The sequence below is a fragment of the Hippocampus comes genome, unplaced genomic scaffold, assembly GCF_001891065.2.
Source record: "Hippocampus comes isolate QL1 unplaced genomic scaffold, H_comes_QL1_v1.1 scaffold237, whole genome shotgun sequence".
Classification (NCBI taxonomy): Eukaryota; Metazoa; Chordata; class Actinopteri; order Syngnathiformes; family Syngnathidae; genus Hippocampus; species Hippocampus comes.
In genome coordinates, this window is record NW_017806159.1 from 2,350,531 (window position 1) to 2,366,345 (window position 15,815).

The 15,815-nt window shown below is 43.7% G+C and overlaps 1 protein-coding gene across 7 annotated transcripts in view; it reads left to right on the top strand.

Moving 5' to 3' along the window:
- The window catches only part of mid1 (midline 1), a 42,781-nt gene that overhangs the window by 15,518 nt on the left and 11,448 nt on the right, over window positions 1-15,815 (top strand). Inside the window, exon 1 of one of the 7 annotated variants that reach the window (XM_019895511.1) lies at window positions 2,384-2,796. The exons of 3 other annotated variants lie outside the window; for them this stretch is intronic. The gene's annotated coding sequence lies outside the window, so the exon portion shown is untranslated. Of the gene's footprint in view, window positions 1-2,383; window positions 2,797-5,585; window positions 5,741-13,070; window positions 13,334-14,614; window positions 14,850-15,815 lie in introns of those variants that run through there. 3 more of the 7 variants (XM_019895509.1, XM_019895512.1, XM_019895508.1) reach the window with 3 other exon arrangements.

The window sequence follows — 15,815 nt, forward strand, 5'->3', positions numbered from 1 at the left end:
TCATGTGCCAACTGGCAGACGCAGCTTTTCGCTCCAGGCTGTGAGTGGCCTTATTTAAGCTCTATGAATATTCATTTGTTTTCAACGCTTTGACGGCCATGTTACTTATTGATTAGGGAGGTTTTTTTTTATTACTGTTTCTCCGTCTTTATAGGGATTATAATAGCACGCGTGTCAGCACTCTGATTGCGGCTCATATGAATAAAAGACGGTATTGGTTTTGTCAGCTGTGCAACCTCTGGATTTGATTAGGAGTGAAAGTATGAATCCCGAGCTCACTCACAATGACTCAAATAAGAAAAAAAAACAATTTTGTCTGTGTCGAGACTTGATCAAATGTAACACAGTAGATGTCCAACGTTTGGTTGTGCAGAGTAGATCATATTTGTTTTGGTTTGGGCACATAATTACTGTCTGGGCGCAGGAATGCACAAGAATAAAAGTTCTCCAGCCAGATAAACCTGGCGTTGGACCAGGTCGGGTTTCCACAGGGTGAGGTGGGGACAGCTCCCAAAACCGCAAAATACAGGCGATTCTTTTTTCCTTTTTTGAAAGCAGAAGCAAACATTTTTTTTTATTTGAGTCCAAAATGGAACGTGACTTTGGACTGACCTGAGCCGCTGCGAGACATTTTGACCTCCCCGGATTCCCCTCTGGCCTCAAAAGCCTTCGTGCTCCAAATGTAAATGTCAGCGGTCTTATTGCACTTTATTGCACCGAGATGAATCTGCCTATGAGATTTTCCCAGTCATTTCTTCAGAGACAATTTATGGATGTTTGTAGCTGGGGGCAGCAGCGGTGACACTTTCAAGTCAATTTCCTGGCTGCAAATTATTGGTGGGAGTGATGTGAATGAAAAGTGACTAATGCGTGCGGGGTTGTTTTTATATTGCCAAATTAGTAGGGCATCAACCAGAAAAACTACAGCACTCTTTCCACCAAGCATCTCCGTCTAATTAGGTATGGTATACATTTTTGGCATTTCTGTGGGGAGAGTATCTTTAACTATCCCGCCGATCCATCCCACTTTTCAGTCCTGTGTTTACAATGGAGTCCCGTTTCTATGGTGGCAATGTAAGGTGTGTTTGTATTTGTAACGAGGTTTCAGGGTTGCAAATGTCAGAAATTGAATTCAATTAATTGCTGTCTACGTGGTCCACTACTTCAACAAATTGATGCTTCAGCTCAAATGGACTGGCTGTAATTGCCTTCCCTATGACAGCTGATACCTTTGTCTGTTGCAGTAGTTTTATACTTTTGATAAAGGCCTCCTTGCTAATAAATGCCCCACTTCTAAAAAGGTTCCAATGCAGTTAAGTAAGCAGTAGGGCTAAAACGGGCTACATTTTAATAAGCAGTTAACGTGTTGATTATTTTTTCTAATTAGCCGATGAATCAGATGAGAAACACATTTGTATTTCCATAAAGCAGGGCATTATTTTTAAATTGATGCAGTTGATTTGGTCATTGATAGAAAAAATGTTGTTCATTGTTTTTCCAAAGTAAAAGTGAATGTCTCATGTTTCATTCAACACAAAAGATGAGAACTTACTCTCATAAAGCACTCCAGAAATACGTGCATATTTACTTTTGAGAGGCTAAAATAAAACGATTTGGAGAATTTTAACTTCTACGCTCTAAACGATTAATTTGATAGCCGAATAGTTGTCAATGTATCGATTAATTGTCCCAACTCTAGTAAACAGCACGATTTGAGGAAATGCGCAAACGCTACTTTTATGAAAAACCTTTTTTCGCTTCAGTGCCATCTGCTGGATCTGGAGGGGCACTGCGCCATTTGCCCCCCATGGGATGTTTGCAGTTTTTGTAACTCCTACTGCTTAAAAATCCACATACGTGCCAGGGTGTTTAAGGAGTCACAACACCAGAGGCCCTTCCTTAATTCATTCATTGTTTCCGCAAGGGGGTGGAGTTTCGCTGCGGTCACTGGGAGCTGAGTGACCCCCTCTTCAGGTATTGTGCTACCCCCTAAAAGTGTCTTTACAAACATGTTTTAGCGAGTTCAAATTGGCCCGTGATGCTACGGGGAGGCTGCCAGTGACAGACAGCGGGAGGCTGCAGCGAGAAACAAACAGGCCGCCACGACCAAGCGCGAAGGTCCACCAGTGAAAAGATCCGAGTGGCGTTTGGCTGCGGCCCCGGGATGCGTCGTCGCTCTCGCCGCAACGTCATGGCAACGAGAGCTTTATGTTCTCTGCTTTCGCTCACCCCGCTGAGTGTCCAGACTGCGCTAAAAACCACTAAAAGAAGACAAATTCTTTCAAAAGCCGCATTTGACGTTTTTACTCGGTCTTGTGCTTGTTTAGCGTGTACAAGTCTATTACAAATGTTGGTGCGGGAGGCTCAGCTGTGTCCCCCTCACCATACAACCCCAACCCCCTTGCCCACCCATCCCATCTATCACGTTGAGTCCCCCTGTGGCCAATCCTTCCTTCACATCTTCACGCGTGATTGACAGCGTCCCACGGGAAGGAGGTTCTTTTATCATGTTCTCATGGGACAAAGTTAATGATCCCAGCCAACAAAATAATCGCCCAAACAAAACACTCCGAAAAAAAGACCGAGAAGTCTGGTTGAAGCATTTGGAGCGGCCCTGACTTCGCTGAGAGGATTAGAGGCACTGTGAGGAGGCTTTTTTTCTTGGGGGGGGGAAAGATAGAGCTGAGACTGAGGAGGCAGTTTGCGCATAGAGGAAGCTTCCAAAGGCAAGCTGTGAGAGGGAATCACTTTTCTGTGTTCATCTGTGGCCCGGCTACTCGACTGACTCGCAGTAAGGTAAGGGACCGTCTACTTTTTTTCCATTGAGTGTCACGGTTTTAGTGCATCCATCGCGTTCACCTTTTGCACTCCGCTGCCGTCATTATCATGCCAGTGGTTAACGTGCGAAACTGACACACTGCCATAACATTCCTCCAAATTGCACTTGTTTTGAGTGCACGCACATATGTTTTCATACTTGCACCGACCCCGCGGGCTGCGTCCGGATTTTATTACACCTCATTCGCAGTGCGGAGATGCTATCGGCTGACATGACAAGGTCATTCTGAGTTGTTCCATCCTAACTCCAAAAGTTGCACAAGGGGAGAGGGAGGTGGGTGGAGAGAGAATTGTGCACAGGCTCCGGGCCAGAGTTGAAAACTTCTCCAAACACTATCGCCGTGCCAGTCTTATTTGACTTGGGTACTTTTTTTTCCGCACCGTCAAGACATGGTAAGTGGCTGGCGGCAACTGGAGACAAGTTTCAGACAACGTGTCTCTGCTGTAATAGATTCCTGCATTCTCTGATGACGCTTTGTCACTCATGTGACCAAACGTATGCTCGCCGTACAGTGGATGCCCATTTAAATGGCAATATCTTCCTTTCTGTTTATAGCCTAACTTTTGATTGCAACCTTTATCATTGCCGTGCCAACGCCTCCAAAGTTTTGCAGTTTAGTGTGACCCATTTGTCTTCCGGTGCAGTACATGATTCACATTTGACAGCGATCCAATCAATGCCCGTATCGCGAGTTATGGAAAAGGCCCAAATCACTTGAAAATTGCCTTTTCAACAGAAAATGGCAGATCTCCTGTACGTTTTAGAGTACACTATATGGCTCTTTCAGGTACTAATTTGATGTCTTTCTACAGTTGCCATCTTGAAAAAAAAAAAAAAAAACGCACCTCAAAATGAAAAAGTTGCTCCCCAAATGAAGTCATTTATTAGCAAAGCTGCTCCACAAAGGTGAGAAAAAAAAGTTATTTCGAGCCTTGTAATTACATTTCACCATTTTAAATGTGTCAGGCTTGGGTCTTCCTTCAGCGATACAATTCTCTCTGACCGCTGCTATAATCAGACCACTGCTCACTTCAGTTTTTGTACTTTGTATTTGTATTGCAGAGCAGTAACATCAAGCAGCTTTTATGGTTCTTCTGTCCATCACTCATGAATACAGATTGTCCTCTGCAAGGTCACAGAGCGCTTCGGTCAGATGGCAATTGGCCGAGAGGCGTGGCCCGCCCCAGACACCAATCAATCACGAAGCTAACGCTTCCAATCAATAATAAGTTAATCAACATCAACGGCATCCAGTGACTTTTATAGAACCGACTGCAGTAGAATTCAAATGGGAGGCCAATCAGACCTATCAGTTTGCTTGTCGTAGTCACACTGATGTCTGCGCATGTCTGAAATGTTTTATTGGATTATTCTCCTAATGAAATAATGACTCTCTGGGGGCCTCAATGTGCCTGACAACTCACCATTTATTTTATAGGTCAATGTATCCTGGTGCAAATGTGTGTGGTTATTTTTAGGGTCCAAAACGTAAATCACTCAAAACTCATTCAAAAGTACCTTGTGAAATGGGGTCAATGAAATTAGCCCCATACGTCAGATTCACTGACCAAAACCAAGTTGGACGGACATCTACATCATGCGAGTATATAGGAAAAAGTCTCGATTAAGGACCCATGCCCAGAATAGGACACAAAGTTCTGGTTTGAAGCAGCCATTTCGGGTGAATTCCAAGGCTCCAATTTGAACGATTCCTACCACAGAAGAGCCTCAAATGACTGTGTAAAATCTAAATAATAATAATAATGATATAACAATAATACATTTATATTTTTTCACAATTTTTTGAAGAATATTTCTAAATGTTTAAATTGTACACATTTTTATATCCAACTGCATTGAACACATCTCAAAGTGCTACAAGGCAACTAAAGCAAAAATACGATAAAGCAGTAATCAATATTCATCCGTCTATCCATTTTCTAATCCGTCTCTCTTTACGAGGGCTGCGGGTGTGCTGGAGCCTATCCCAGCTGTCTTCTGGCAGTAGGCGGGGGACGCCCTGAATCGGTTGCCAGCCAATCTCAGGGCACACATACACAAACAACCATCTGCGCTTACACTCACACCTTGGGACGATTTCGAGTGTTCCATTAACCTGCCAAGCATGTTTTTGGAATGTGGGAGAAAACTGGAATACCCGGAGAAAACCCACGCAGTCAAGGGGAGAACACGAAAACTCCACACAGGAAGGCCCTGCACCTCTGAACTGTGAGGCAGACGCGCTAACCAGTCGACCACCGTGCCAACAATAAATATTCATATTAAAAAAAAAAAAACAAAAAAAAACTAGTTGAACAGGATTAATGTTACAGAAACATAAAATGTCAACATATACGCAGCCTAGGTGGTTAAGCGGATAAATTACATCAGACATGCCAACGCGCCAAGCTTATTATTTGAAATGATAAGTGTCTGCCGATCAGGCTCAGTGCACAGCCATTGACTCAAGTACCCTATAATTTCCAAGCGCAACGATCAAGGCGATAAATACTTAACAATTTAAAGTCTATCATCAGTGTCACGGTACACGTCTAGACAAATGTGCCCCTTAATGTACTGCTGATGTGGATTTGGTCGATTCGAATGACATAAACATGCTTGTGGAGAGTTATGGCCTCTTTCCATGCTCTGCCCCTTCCTCTCTACTATTGGCCGGCGCTGCGATTCTCAGGCCTGCGTGCCTAAAAGCGGGCTGACACATCGAGAGGACTGAGAGGCTGACTGGAAATTTTCGATCCTCCTGCTTGTCAGAGAAGGCCGGATAGTCACGGAAGAGGAGTGGACAGAGTTGACGCAGTCACTCGCTCCTCTCTGCTACGTGCGTGTGAGACCCTTTACGGCTCTCTTCCTCGACTATTGATGGATGCCATCATGAGTCGGGTAAGTCGTTTATGTGCATGCATGCATGAAAAAGAAACACTGAGTCATCATCAGATCGTGTTTAAACACGGTAGGGTCGTGTTGACTGACTCCGTGGTGATTTTTTTTTTTTTGATCAGAACGCTTCCCCAAAGGGACGGGGATGACTAAGCGGCAAGACCGCCGGGGGGATTTTGGAGCATCAAAGTGCGATGGAACTTTTCCACACAGTCAAAGCATCTATTTGAGGAGCAGCCCGCTTGTTAAAAAAAAAAAGAGCACATGCAGTTGTTTCCCATATGGAATGGAGCTTGTAAATATGTGAAGGCTTCCCCTTCTCTTAGTGACCACTAGAAAAGTTCCTTTATGGCTTTTTAGGACAAGAGCCACAAAGCAGCCTTTCAAGCATTTCCTGCTGACCTGCTCAATGCTCCTCACTGATAAGTCACTTTTGATTGACACCGAGAGGGATGTCTTAATTATTGCATACATGCGTACTACGACTTATAAGCTCGACGTTGAACACAAGCGGGACGCCGCGGTTGGTATGCACGCTTTGTCCTGCTAATTGGTTACTTATCTCTTTTCTGTGAGGAGGAATGTTTGACATCTTCCCACGAGAGTGTGTTGTTCCTTTTGAAGGCCTCTGGGACCAGCGTTGCCATGGAAACGCATGTGGAGGGCGGGCGGGCGGTTAGGTTCTTTTAGGAGTGGATGTTAGGGCGAGGTCAGAATTTGTGAAATTTGCAAGATTGGAGCCCACCACAGGTGCCGCAGATGCATAGTGGTTTGCATGTCCGACCACAGTTTTGGGGTTCTGGGTTTGAATCTATGGTTCATCGAAGACTCCTAACCCTCGTGTTATGCTACCAGGTCAAATTGACCCATTTGAGTTAAATGTCGTTTTTTCAGTATCAAACTTAAATGAAGGATTACCTCTGTAAGGCAGTAGTGCGGGAACATTTTTCGTGTGTGACACTTTTTGGATCATTAGACATTCCCCAATGTGTCAAATTGGCCCTAATGCCAACAAAACAGGAGGGTTTTATGTTCTCTGCGCCCCCACTAATCTAAACACAATATTGTGAATAATATTTTATTCGTGGAATACAAAACATCTCAAGGGGGGCCATTTTGCGTGGTACTGTCACTTGCTGTCGACTGAAAATGACATTACACCGCCAAAGGGCTCAGGTAATACAACCTGAGATGTGGTGTCACTTTCAGTCACCAGTAAGTGGCAAAATGGCCGGCCTCTGAAATGGATCAAAACGTATGGATTTTTCTGCTAAATCCGTATCGCATAAATGCATTATTAATCAGAATACAGCACAGTGTTTCAACCAGTGGGGGACATACAACATCTTACTATAAAGACATTTTTTTGAGTAGTCCTTGACAACACCAGACTGCTGCGTGTGATCCGATTGGAAAGTATTTGTCTTTAGGCACGATGAAGTAGCATCTAGCTCATTAGCCAAGCTTATTTTGAATGCCGCTTTTCAACAATTGTATGTTTGTGATCAAGAGGCGGCTAATTGTTTAGAATGAGTGAGACAACTCTAGACATGGTATACGCGATTCTGTGCATTTGCGCTGCACAATATCCCCTCTTTATTGCAAGGAATCAATTAGAAGGATTGATGACTCTCGCTATTTCCAGTGTTTATTACAGTACTTTACATTTGAACAATATGGCCACGTATTTCTATCAGTGTAAATGCTGAGAGCAATCAAATCAACACGCCAAAGAAATGAACGTCTCGAGGACTGACTGCCATGTGGCGTATTATAGCGATCCACAAAGGCCACGTGGAGGGAATGACATCAGAGCTATGTGCTTGGGTGTTCAGGGAGTACTGCTCTGCCCTTGTCTGACCTGTCCGAGCTGACTTTAGCCAAGGCTCGATGATTGGGGCGGGTGTGGGGGGGGGGGTCTTCAATGTTACAATTGTGATTTAGCGTGCGATTATTTCTTGAAGCTCGTTTTCCCATGTATGTTTGTTTTATTTTTTTAACAAACACAATCAATAAATTCATTTATATTACAAAAATAAACATCAGATTCATATCTGCATGACTTTATAGGTTAAGCCTACACTAAAACGACCCATGAATTAATATGAACGACCGTTGTTATGTCATGTGAACACTTTGACTTGCAGTCTTTGAAGAGTTCCTTACAACAACGTCACACATTTTTACCAAAGAAGTTTGGCGTAAACGTAATTCAATCAGTCATAAATCAGATTACAACATTAATCTAATCAAATCTGGGGCTTTATCACTTCAACTTTTCTTGTTTCGTACAATGATATGTACACTTGTGGACGGCACTTCTTTAGCACCAAACCTATATACATTATATAATCAAATTTCAGCCTTTGCACCATGAAGATTGCAGTCTACTACACTGGGATGTCGATTTCAATTCAATTCATTGTCCAGCCCTACTGTGGATTTTATGCATAATGGATATTATTAATTATTTGTGCTGTAATATTATTTGTCAGCATTCAGTAAACTCCAAATGTCAACTGTACTCGCTGTTGGGGTTTACAATAGTTGTAGTTATTCAATGAGCCACATAGTGGTGCACTATGCCTATTTTCCCCCAGCATTGTAAACCTTGCTAATGTTTGCCTTCTCCAAATTGAAGTGCGTTGCTGTAACAACAACAACACGTTGGAAGTCTCATTGTTTAAAAAAATGTTCCTTATGGTCTGGTGCACACGTGGTGCTTTCCCTACTGCTGGCACGTGCCAGGTCACACAGAGGAAGTTTATGCAGTCGACCTCAACCACACACATGGAATGCAGACAAACAGTACAAAACGTTGTGTTTGGACACGAGAAGAAAAGTGGAACCTTTTTCAGATGTGGTGTTATGATCATTTCGTTCTTTATTGTGTTTGTAGTTGCAACAGGGGAGAAATTATACAGAGCAGACACAGGAAGCCGGGAGCGCAGTACAGTAGAGTTATCAGAATAACGCTGTGGCTGTTGTGCCATTTGATGCTAAACACTTTGCCGTTACAAATATACTAATATACGTTGAGATTGTACTTGGAACAGGGCGTCCAAAAGTAACTGGATAATGAGCCTCATGCTGCTTCACCAGTTATTATGTATTTTGTGACACTACCTCTATCTCTTGTTTAGTTTTTTTTTTCTTCTTTTTTGTGCTTTAGTAATGTCTGCACTAGAATGGAATGTGTGTTGTTGCTTTTGCCGTATAGCTGTTTTTACCTCTCTTCCCATATCACGACTTCCACGGAGGTTAAGTGGAAAGCACTTAAGTGGTTTTTAAGTTGTGCTTGCAACTTGAAAACAAAGCTTCCCATGTCTTGTTTCGAGCTTGCTGGAGGTATACATTCATGGTCTGCACCTGTGCGTGCTTTTAAATTGTTTTGGCACCACCTTCCCCTTCCCAGACCCATACCACAGCCACCACAAAAGGTTCGAAGCAACTGCCAAAGTAGTTTGCTTCCAGCAAAGAAACTCACACCAGGCAAATTCCTCTGCCGCTTGGTGGCGGGTCCTTGTATCCACACATTTATCTAGACCTGCACCAACATTTTTTTAAAAAAACGTATTTTACATTATCACATGCTTTACGCAATGGTTCATGCAACTCCTTAAACCACAATTGTAGGTCTTTCCCCGACTTTTCTTGTCCTAATTCCAACCCTACAAAAAGTTTTGAGGAAAATGTAGTTGTGTTTTGTGCTATGTATGTTATATATCACAACCTTTCAAAAGGTTTTGTGAAAATGCAATGGCATTTTTTTACACTAAAACTTGAACTCATAACTATTGTATGTTGTACACCTTTATCCACGATTGTATGTTTTTCCCCTACTTTGCTCTTGTGAATTATTATTTCTTTTTTTTTGTAGATACTATATGTTTAATGCTTCCGCTACGTTTCACGCAAGTGGTTGAAAAGTTTTTTTGCGAATCCTAGCAAATAATCACGCAAGCATATGATCCGGTGGTGGCAACAATGAGGCACGCCGGTCAGGAAGCAGGAAGTGTGCGACTAATCTCGGCATTGCGTCAGGCTGCAGATCAGGGTACATTTGTCGCTCTAATGAAGCGCTTTGCCGGGCTAAAGCCCTAAATCACATTACAGGCCTGAGCGGGCCGCGGCGGAGCGTGGCGGCTTCACGGAGCACCAGCAGGCCCGCGCGTTGGTCACGGCCACGCTCATTACCCGTAATGATGTTAGGTGTCTTTCCCGGGAAAAAAAAGCAGCAGCGAAACTCCTTCACTCTATGCTTTGCGGCCGTCATTAACGGCTGATAAAAGGCCGCGTCCAAGCGGATTAGAAAGTGCTTGAGCGAGAAATTGTCTCCCTATCTTTTGACATTGTCGTCGTTTCATCTCTAAACGAGCCATTACTTGCTAATCAAATCAACGTGCCAGTGATAAGTTCATTTCTTGACAAAGCCCCACACGTTTGCCGGGAGCAGTGCGTCACCGCTGCAATGGCAGTCACACTTAATTGTATGTCAAAACGTGTTAGCATTAAGGCTGGATGTTATAGCCTCATTTTAGCAACAATAATTTGACCTTAATATAGCAGATTCAAACTTAAGCCGCTTTTCCATTGTACGGGTTCAACACCGGAATGGCCTTGCTTGGCCCTGAGTGGTTGCTTTTCCATTACAGTACACTTTTTCGGTGCCATGCGGTTGTAATGCAACTGTTATTCAGAACCTCATGGGAGGTGCTACTGGTTCACAGGCCGACCGTGACCGAGTGGGGCCGTGAGATCGCTGTCTTCTGATTGGCCAACAGATTTCTTAAGCGATGCGGCAAGGAAATCTGCCGCACATGCCCTTTTCCTTGTTTTAAAGTTAGCGAGACAGACAGAACTTGCCACTGGTGCCACCAAGTTATGAGAATGCAGTTTAAACAGTACACATAACCATATTTTACAACAAAACATAATGATATTTACAGTTTGATATGTACAAATGATTGAAACAGTGAAGCTTGATTTTAAATAAATAAATACGTCAGAGTGCTGCCTCGCCACTCTCCTGACCCAATCATTGTTACCCCTGCCTCGGGGGTGGCGGCTTCGGGCGGCCACTCGAGGGCTTCGGATGTCCGAGGGTGAAAATTACGAGCCAGTGAGAGGCGGCCAAATAAATGAGACTGAACTCTCCGGTCAGTATGAGGGCTGGTGGAAGGTCCCAATCCCACCCCGCCACCCTCTTGTAATGGAAGAGCACCAGAGGCCAGTCCGTGCAAAGCGAAGCTGGTACGGTTATGCCATTCCAAAACTTTTAATGGAAAAGTGACTTTATTGTAGAGCTACAATGGAAGCCTGGTGGACCCGAAGCCAGTCAGTTTCATCATCAAGAAATCCTGGATTCAAATCTTGTCTTAGGTTTTCATGTGTGGCGTTTCCATGGTCTTTAATTTTCCCCAGCTTCCTCCCAATAAAACAATAAAATGCTCAGGGGTATATGAGATACTAAATTGCCCGCAGGTACGAATTAGGACTGTCACTATTGAAACATGGGCGGCCCGGTGGTCCAGTGGTTAGCGCGTTGACCTCATAGTGCAGAGGTCATACAGGTTCTGGCCCTCCTGTGTGAAGTTTGCATGTTCTCCCCGGGTCCGTGTGGCTTTTCTCTGGGTTTTCCAGTTTTCTCCCACATTCCAAAAACATGCATGGCAGGCTGATTGAACAATCAAAATTGTCCTTAGGTGTGAGTGTGAGCGTGGATGGTTGTTCGTCTCTGTCTGTCCTGTAATTGGCTGGCAACCGGTTCAGGGTGTGTGTGTGTGTGTGTGTGGGTGTGTGTGTGTGTGTGTGTGTGTGTGTGTGTGTGTGTGTGTGTGTGTGTGCGCGCGTGTGTGTGCGCGCGCGTGCGCATGTGTGTTTTGCATCAGAAGAGAAGTCACTCAGGGGACACCCAATGAGTGACGGGGGCCGCAATACACGGGAAGCTGACAGCGCCTCCACTTGAGGGCCGACCGGGATGTGGCACATGATGTCATGTCATGTCGGCTTTGGCTTGGTGTCTATCACGGGGGACAGCAGCTGGAGCTTGATGTTCCAAGTCACTTGTGTTGTGTTTCCAAGCTATTTGTCTCGGGTGTTACAGTGCTCCAGATTGTGTTACGGATTTGTTGGACATCGCTGTGTTTACCGAGTTGATCCCAAGAGAGTTTTGTCCGACTTTCGACATGACTCCGGTTGTTGTCTATGCCTCCCCGGTGAGTAATACAACACTGCGGAACATTTACAGACAAGTAAAAACACTGTCCTCCTATCTCTCAGTTTGTAATTGTAGTCCACGGTCTAGTTGTTGCAAAAGTGTCTTAATTTGTTCTCTAATAAAAGGCAACATAACACAAGGGATCACACGTTAACGTTAGCTTACATCACGGCTCTGCCATAGCTCTAGTACACATTCTCCACTTTGTTGCAGCAGCACATAGTTTCCTCTTGAAATTAATATTAAAGAAAAAGGAAACACAAACAAATACAAATGTTCTTGAATAAAATCCAAAATAACAAAAATAAACACTTACACGATAAATTACCCTGTTGCTGTGCCATAGCTGTAAACACTTAAGTGTCATAGTCCATAGTCTCCACTTTACTGCAGGGGCCCTTAATCCCATCTTGAATAAATTCCAAAATAACAATCAGAAATACCTATGCTGATGGGTCAAAGAGGAAAAGGAACATCAGAAAGGTAAACATGCCCCTGTACCCATTTTTTGGATTGTGTTGCAGGCTTCAAATTCAAAATGAGCGGCTACTGTATTTGTAAAAAAAAAAAAAAAAAAAAGTATTTAAAAATGTATCAGTTTCAACATTAAATATCTTGTAGTGTACTCAATCAAATATAAGGTTCAAAAGGATTTGCAAATTATCTTACTCTTAATTTTCTCTGTGTTTTACACAATGCCCTTTGGGAAATGGAGTTTGTCAATCAAGCAGTATTTGCGGTTTGCTTTTAACTTCATAGTTGGATTCTCGGTATTAACTGCATAGATCCGAGGGGAAATGTTGACCTCATCTCTGTTTAGGTCTGTAGCATTGCATTGTTATGTGAAGGTGAAAGGGACATCCACAGACCCACAGAAAGGAAAGCATGACACTGATATGGGCTGATATCACATTTATGTACCTGTGAGCTCATGGCCTGGGCCACTCTCTTTCTCACTCTCGCTTACTTTCTCTCTCACACACACACACACACACACACACACACACACACACACACACACACACACACACACACACACACACACACACACACACACACACACACACCAAAACACACATGCACACGTTCCTCTTCCAGTGCCGGCCATCCCTCCGGCTGTAGGTGGAGCTGGAGCTTTCCTGGAATTGTCGGGCAACTTTTCCTGTTGTGCTGGCTCCAGTCTCGCTCAATCAGTTCTGCGGTGGGATTAAGGGGAATGTCGGTCTCGGGAATCACGGCCGTGCTTCCCAGTTTGCCAACGATGCCTCCCCCGCTCTGGTGGATGTGATTTTTTTTTTTTCTCTCGCTGTTGTGGTCAAAGGTCTTCTTCCTTCTGCAAAATGAATCGGCGGTGCAAAGCGGGGCGGAATCCATCGGTGAGTCAATGGAAAATGGCTTTTTTGGAAATTGGCATTTGAACGTGTTTGTCATAATTCTTTTATTATTGTCTCTGCATTAAGCAGCAGAAAATAGTTGGGAAAGACGCGGTTGTGCTGTTATTTTAATGTTGTAAAACTTATATTGAAGCTCTGGACTGGATGGGATATCACCTGAGTTTCAGCTTCCGTTGTACGCAAGAAAGTGACATGGCTAGCATAACAATTGCACACTTGTCTGCTAAGATGCCTTTGTGTGAGTGCGCGTGTGCGCGCGCGCCCATGTTAAAGGAACCAACATGCTCACAGGTAATTGCTGTTTCCTTCCCCGATAACAAGCTTTCACCTTCTTCACACATAATGAGTGGGTATGTCAAGGATTCACCCCTGTGGAAAAGTGGGTGTGAATGGTGAAAGGTCAGAGGGTACGCTATGTCCACTTACAGCTGGGGTGTGTGTGCCGGCCCGGGAACAAAGGCTTCAGTGTGTGTGATAGTGTGGAGTGCACGGAGGCCCTAGCCCTCAGTAAAGCGGGCCAATCCGTTTCTGCTTGACTGAGCTGTCAGTCTTCACTGCAGCATATGGAAAAGGGTGAGAGGGGCGAGAGTACTTTATCTGGGCCAAATTAAAAAGCGGATGATACAGTTAAACGGCAGAAAGGAAGTTGTGTTGTTATCCTGCCGTACTAAGATACTGGCAGGGCACTTGCAATAGAGGTATCCAAAATTCCGCCTTTAAAAATGTGACAGTGCTCAGTTGTCAGTAGCTGTTTGCCGTGATGTAGAGTTAAAATAGTTTGCAAATAGTATACAATGCAAAACAAGGATCATACATATTGATTAAAAAATATTTTATGATTTTACTTATGGAATAATAATATACTAGTGCCGAAAAAATAATAAAACTAGTCTACATTTCTATTTGTTTCTTTCTATTAAAATGAAAAACATACCGAACAAAAAATGCAAAACAATAAAAATAAATCTTGATGTGATGAAATGTATCCAATTACACCATCTAACCTTTCATCCTGACTTTGGGTTTGGGGCCCAGCCGAATCACAAGGCACTAATAGCCAAAACAACCATTCACACTCACATATTTAACAATTGACCTTTTGCGGTCTTCAGTGACTCTAATGTGGTTGTTTTTGGCGTGTGGGAGTAAGCCAGCAAAAAACACGACATTAGCATGTGAACAGAGCACAGATTTGAACCCTCACCTCAGAACTTTGAGGCAGATGTGGTAACCTCCGGCTGTAGGTGGAGCTGGAGCTTTCCTGGAATTGTCGGGCAACTTTTCCTGTTGTGCTGGCTCCAGTCTCGCTCAATCAGTTCTGCGGTGGGATTAAGGGGAATGTCGGTCTCGGGAATCACGGCCGTGCTTCCCAGTTTGCCAACGATGCCTCCCCCGCTCTGGTGGATGTGATTTTTTTTTTTTCTCTCGCTGTTGTGGTCAAAGGTCTTCTTCCTTCTGCAAAATGAATCGGCGGTGCAAAGCGGGGCGGAATCCATCGGTGAGTCAATGGAAAATGGCTTTTTTGGAAATTGGCATTTGAACGTGTTTGTCATAATTCTTTTATTATTGTCTGCATTAAGGGCAGCAGAAAATAGTTGGGAAAGACGCGGTTGTGCTGTTATTTTAATGTTGTAAAACTTAAATTGAAGCTCTGGACTGGATGGGATATCACCTGAGTTTCAGCTTCCGTTGTACGCAAGAAAGTGACATGACTAGCATAACAATTGCACACTTGTCTGCTAAGATGCCTTTGTGTGAGTGCGCGTGTGCGCGCGCGCCCATGTTAAAGGAACCAACATGCTCACAGGTAATTGCTGTTTCCTTCCCCGATAACAAGCTTTCACCTTCTTCACACATAATGAGTGGGTATGTCAAGGATTCACCCCTGTGGAAAAGTGGGTGTGAATGGTGAAAGGTCAGAGGGTACGCTATGTCCACTTACAGCTGGGGTGTCTGACCCGGCCCGGGAACAAAGGCTTCAGTGTGTGTGATAGTGTGGAGTGCACGGAGGCCCTAGCCCTCAGTAAAGCGGGCCAATCCGTTTCTGCTTGACTGAGCTGTCAGTCTTCACTGCAGCATATGGAAAAGGGTGAGAGGGGCGAGAGTACTTTATCTGGGCCAAATTAAAAAGCGGATGATACAGTTAAACGGCAGAAAGGAAGTTGTGTTGTTATCCTGCCGTACTAAGATACTGGCAGGGCACTTGCAATAGAGGTATCCAAAATTCCGCCTTTAAAAATGTGACAGTGCTCAGTTGTCAGTAGCTGTTTGCCGTGATGTAGAGTTAAAATAGTTTGCAAATAGTATACAATGCAAAACAAGGATCATACATATTGATTAAAAAATATTTTATGATTTTACTTATGGAATAATAATATACTAGTGCCGAAAAAATAATAAAACTAGTCTACATTTCTATTTGTTTCTTTCTATTAAAATGAAAAACATACCGAACAAAAAATGC